Source organism: Bombyx mori, chromosome 19 (genome assembly GCF_030269925.1).
Source record: "Bombyx mori chromosome 19, ASM3026992v2".
Lineage (NCBI taxonomy): Eukaryota > Metazoa > Arthropoda > Insecta > Lepidoptera > Bombycidae > Bombyx > Bombyx mori.
In genome coordinates this window covers 1,089,270-1,095,333 of record NC_085125.1, presented here as the reverse complement: position 1 = coordinate 1,095,333, position 6,064 = coordinate 1,089,270, and positions in this window count along the sequence as shown.

Below are 6,064 nucleotides of genomic sequence, written 5' to 3'. Positions count from 1 at the left end.
AGATATTTGGTAATCACCAAGTGTTTTCTATACTTATATTATAAAGCTGAAGAGTTTGTTTGCTTGAACGCGCTAATCTCAGGAACTAGTGGTCCGATTTGAAAAATTATTTCAGTGTTAGATAGCCCATTTATTGAGGAAGGCTATAGACTATATAACATCACGGTAAGACCGATACAAGTGGAGCACCAATAAAGAATGTTTCAAAATAGGGGTTTAAATAGCTCCTTAACATTCTATAATTCAAAAATATTTTCACTTTCTACGTAAATGAGGGGTAAAATTTAGCGTTATGCCAAAGTAACCATTCCGCGCGGACGGAGTCGCGGGCAAATCTAGTTGTTAAATAAGATGCAGGACTGAAGTCTTTCAGGCTAAGATTGAATTCTCAATTATTTCGATGAATACGCCAACACACAGCAAAATAATTTTTATCATCAAATAGTCAATGGAGTTTACCCTATGACAGCGAGACTATCAGAAGCTAAAAGCTTTAAAATAATGTTAAGATAAAAAACAGGAATTTTTGAGAGTCTTACATTATGTATCATAGAGGTGTGGCAAAATAGATTTGCATGTGTGATGAAGAAAATAGATGATATTAATGATTGTATAATTGATACCAAATGGTATCGAAGTAAAAAAAAATAGTTAATGTATTTGTAATACTGTATTGTGCTTTTCTTGTTTTGGATATTGTCGGATTAGTAAAATAATATTGCTTTTTCTTTCAATATTTATTTACTGACTGTGACTGACTCGTTGGTGCAGTAATTAGCGCCGCTGATTTTGCGCCGAGGGTCGTGGGTTCGATTCCCACGTCGGGGATACATTCGTGTCATGAACAGGTTCGTTTACTCTTTGTCTGGGTGTGTATTATCTATATATTCCTTCAGTCCTTCAGTCCGCGCGGGTAGGTACCACCACCCTGCCTATTTCTGCCGTGAAGCAGTAATGCGTTTCGGTTTGAAGGGTGGGGAAGCCGTTGTAACTATACTAAGACCTTAGAACTTATATATCAAGGTGTGTGGCGCATTTACTTGATAGATGTCTATGGGCTCCAATAACCACTTAACACCAGATGGGCTGTGAGCTGGTCCACCCGTCTAAGCAATAAAAAAAATGTTTATGCTTAAGCGTATATAAGTATCTATATCATTATTTGGTGCTCTTAACACAATCTTAATTTGGAGCCGGATGACCGTGCGTGATTTGCTTCGAGTTATTTAATGATTGATTTTGGTTTGTGCCCGAAATAATAGGGGCTTATTGCTTAAATACAAATGTGGGCAATTTCAAGAAAATCACTAGACAAACCTTATCGTGTTCTTCCAAAAAGTACATTGAACTCTCGGTAAATTCCGACCATTTTAATCAAATGCTATTTATTTATTTCATCTCATTTCACTTTCATTCAACACATACGGCTTCGACATTTGTAACAAAATATTTGGCTTTATTTGCTACTTTTTTTTATTGCTTAGATGGGTGGACGAACTCACAGCCCACCTGATGTTAAGTGGTTACTGGAGCTCAAGCATATACAACGTAAATGCGCCACCCACCTTGAGATATAAGTTCTAAGGTCTCAACAAGTTACAACGGCTGCCGCACCCTTTTAACCGAAATGCATTACTGCTAGGAGTGGGTAATGGAGCGCGTGAAATTAAATTCAACGATGCAAATAGGCTATACTGCATTCAAGCTAGGGTCGAAAGTTGAAACTTCTTTCCTTAATTGTATCCTGCTGATACGCTAAGAATAATCTACAGACATATGGACTTAAATATAAGGTTTACAATTGTATGGATAATGCCTGTTTCTGTTTCATTCATCACATGATATCCCTATCGTGCGCTCGCTCACTCTGGCCGATTCGATACGAACCAAACGAATATTGCTGATATTGACGAATCGGTACGATATGCCGATGCGCATCACATCGAGCAATATCGTGTATCGGCTGATATCGAAATATAGATTTCGATTCACGAATCGGTCCGATATGGCGATGCGCATCACATCGAGCAATATCGTGTATCGGCTGATATCGATTTATAGATTTCGTGCGGGGCGATATCGGATTCAACGATATTGCTGCGATATATAGATATTGAATCTATATACGATTTATATCACCCACTCCTAATTACTGCTTCACGCCAAAAATAGACGGGGTGGTGGTACCTATCTGTGCGGACTCACAAGAGGTCCTACCACCAATAATCCCTTGCCGGTCCATTGGAATAATCAAAACAATATCGGATTTAATTTAAATTTTTTGCCCTCGAATTTAAAACCTTCCAAGCTTCTCATCTTAAATAATTCAAGGAAATAATAATATGCATAGTGCATGATAATCAATCACTAAACACATATTGTTCGTAACCTCACCATTAATCGCATACGTTATGGGAAATTCACGTTTCCGGTATACAAAATCGTGATTTGTGCCGGAATTCATTGGTTATTCACAATTATGTTAGTAAGTCTGCCGTTTAGCTGCCGTGCCATCACGCCTCGAATTATTCAATAATTAATTCAATTAACGGATTTCGTAATTAATTGTAGTTTGTTTAACGGCCGTCCGGTGTAGTGGTAAGTGACATGGTCACTACACAAGGGGGTCGCGGGTTCGAATCCCGCCAACAGAAGATATTTGTATGATATATATAAATGTCTTTTCCAGGGTTATGGATGTATATTAAATATATGTATGTGTATAATAAAAATCTTACATTTATATCCGTTATCTGGTACCTGTAACGCAAGTTCTTTACGAACGTGGCACGGGACCAGTGGCGTGATTGTTAGTAAATATTTATTTATTTATTATTATTATTTATTAATTGAGTTAAAGATTCAAATTTAAAAGGTGGAAGAAAACTGGGCAGCGACATTGGCGTTCTGATGCTTTTATTTATTAAATTCAATTCATTTATTTATCAGATAACAATAATCCATCAATTCACATAACATTAAATTAAAATGAAATTAATACAATAGGTATACACATATAAAAAAACAAAATAAAATAAACAAAGATTAATAATAAAAAGTAGGCATTCTCAAGTAAGATTATGATATTATTTAAAATGTTAAACAAATCAAATATCAAAATTTTTAAGACAGTAAAAATGTTAATTTTAACGGTTAGCGTGGTATGGATATTTAATTTTGATGTTGCATGTGACTAGGAGATGTATGGAAATGGTAGTGCAAGGTAGAGGGGGAAGAGGTCGACCGAAGAAGACATGGATGGAGTGTGTGAATGACGATAGACTATAGAAAGTGGAGTGAGTGTTGAGATGACGGCTGATAGAGGAGAATGGAGTAGAAAAATTAGCTGTGCCCACCCCGCCTAGTGGGATAAGATGGAGAAGGAGAAATATTAATTAAATATGAATCCTATCGTTATAATATAATATTTACTAGCCGTACTCGCTCGCTTCGCTGGGCTTTTAAAATTAACATTTCTATTTATTGCCATTATTATTAGGGAGTCCAACAGTCATATAAATATTCTTCACTTCTTCTTCTTCTTCCAGTGCCTCTTCAATCCTGAAGGTTGGCCGTTAGCTTTCTATATTCGTTTTTATCTGCAGCCAGCCGGAACAGCTGTTCGACGGAGGCAATACCGGTCCACTCCCGGATATTCCGGAGCCATGATTTCTTTCTTCGCCCAGCACGTCTCTTTCCGTCCACTTTGCCCATAATTATCAGCTGGAGCAGCATGTATCGATCGTTCCTGAGCATATAAATATTACCATATCCATTAAGTACATGTATTTTCTACATGGATACCAAGTTTCAAGTCAATCGAATGCATGGTTCAGTAGTTATAACGAAACATCCGTAAAAACCACTGTAGATTTATATATTAGTATAGATTTACCTAAAAGTTTATCATTACATTTGTTAGTTCGCAAGTGAATCATGGTACAATGGTTCAAGTACTGACAGTCAAGGTAAATGCATGGGTTTAATTAGTTTATGAAAGTCTTAGTGTTCAATGGTTACCGAAGCCCGTAGCTTGATGTATGTGGTCAAAATCACAATTGTCCTGCGTAACGACTACCCTATCCTTTAAGCCGTAATGTTTCACCACTTAACACGAGATAGATTGTGAACACGATCACATATCTGCGTAATCAAATGGAACTATTATAAATCTTAGACCTAAGGTTCTAAGGTTTAAAACGCCTGACTTTGCCACGATTTTAATAGCTTGGTATGTACATACATATGTAGATGTGTTTGTTTGTATGTAACAAAATATTTGAACGTCATTATTACAGACTTCAAGGCTTTCTATTAACTTGAAAGTTCGGAAAAAGCGTCGATGACAACACAATTGTCTTATAATTTCCCTGTAATATCCTGATCAATATCAACAGGATAAAAAAAAATGAAAAGAATTGTTAGTTCGGTTTTTTAATTAAACTTGTTTAGTTGTTATTTTTAAAATACATATTTTATATTAATTATAAACGAAAAAACCTCTGCTAAAGATAAGACTGATCGACAAAAAGATCAATCCATCATTGCAATGCGTAACAAACAAAAAATCTAATATTTCCTCTTCTTATATTAATGATTCACTATTTTGGCGATAATAGCTTACAAATAAAAGATAGATATATGCTGTCACGGGCTTTTTTGTTGGACAATTTGAGATAAAGATTTCCATTTTATATTATATACGTGTAACTCCAACGGTTTTTGCAGAGCAACGCAAAAATAGCTCACAGATGGCAAATTTTTCTTTTTTCGTCTTACTTGAGACTTACCGTTATATTTTGGATAGTACACACTATGTTTTTATAAATTATAGCCTAAGTATTATCCTGATTTGTAAGCTTAAGTGTCGTATTTATTATTTATTTATTGTACATATTTAATGGAACGAAGTTCCTTATGGGACGATGCGGTACCCTAACCGGGAAAAAACGTCCGTAACGTAAGATTTTTATTATGCACACAGTGTACGACTAAGCTTTGTAATAACGTACAAAAAATAACATATTTTTTTACCATTCATTGACCACGACCTCAGAGCGTTCGTTTGCGGAATACACTAACTCTTATACAAACAACCGTGAATGAAGTGTACCACAATAAGTTCGCACGTTACCGAATGACCGAGGGTTGTTGCGAGACCTCCAGTTATATTTTCTTTATACCTCGAATAGAACTTAAAATTAATATTTTTATAATAAGGAACTTCGTTCCTATCCGGTGTCCGATTTATATTTATCTATATCGAATCCACAGCCTAAAAATAAGTTTCGAGCTTTTAGCTCCAAAAATGACGATACTTCCACACAACTTTTCATCCCCCCTTTCAACCCTTTACGACCCTTTTTTCGCATTAAAAAGTAGCCCGTGTCCTTTCCCAGGCCGTAGACTATATTTGTACCAAATTTAATTTAAATTGGTTCAGTAGTATTGGCGTGAAAGCGCGACAGAGAGACATAATTATTTTCGCATTTACAACTTTGTATCCCTTTTTACGAAAATTGCGCGGACGGAGGAGTATGAAATTTTTCACACTTATAGAGAAAATAGAGAAGAAGTGCACAGTGCTAATATTTTTTTTTAAATAATGCATAAAAGATACATTAAATCAATAAAGAAAACATTACACACACTACATACCACGTATTTGACGCACACACGCATGCATACTATTTATTGTCAAACTTTTGTTCTTGATGTCTGTTGTCAAATTGAGAATAGATTAAATATTGTTTGTCTTTGTTAATATTTTTTATAGTGTAGCCTTGACGAAATTTGTGATTATAGAAGTATAAAATACAATCAAAATAGTGTACAAACTTTCAATTCCAATTAATTATAGTCGAATTTCGACTACTGCGGGACCTCTAGTATTAATTTATTACGTATGGATGAACATTTATAACGTGACTCAAATATGAAATATACACCAACAAGCTTGTCATATATGTATAGTTTAGACGTCATTTTTATACGAGTATACTCGTAGTAGTCCTATGAAACCAGTTTGTCAAATGAATATTTTGAATGTAATGATTTTTGACCC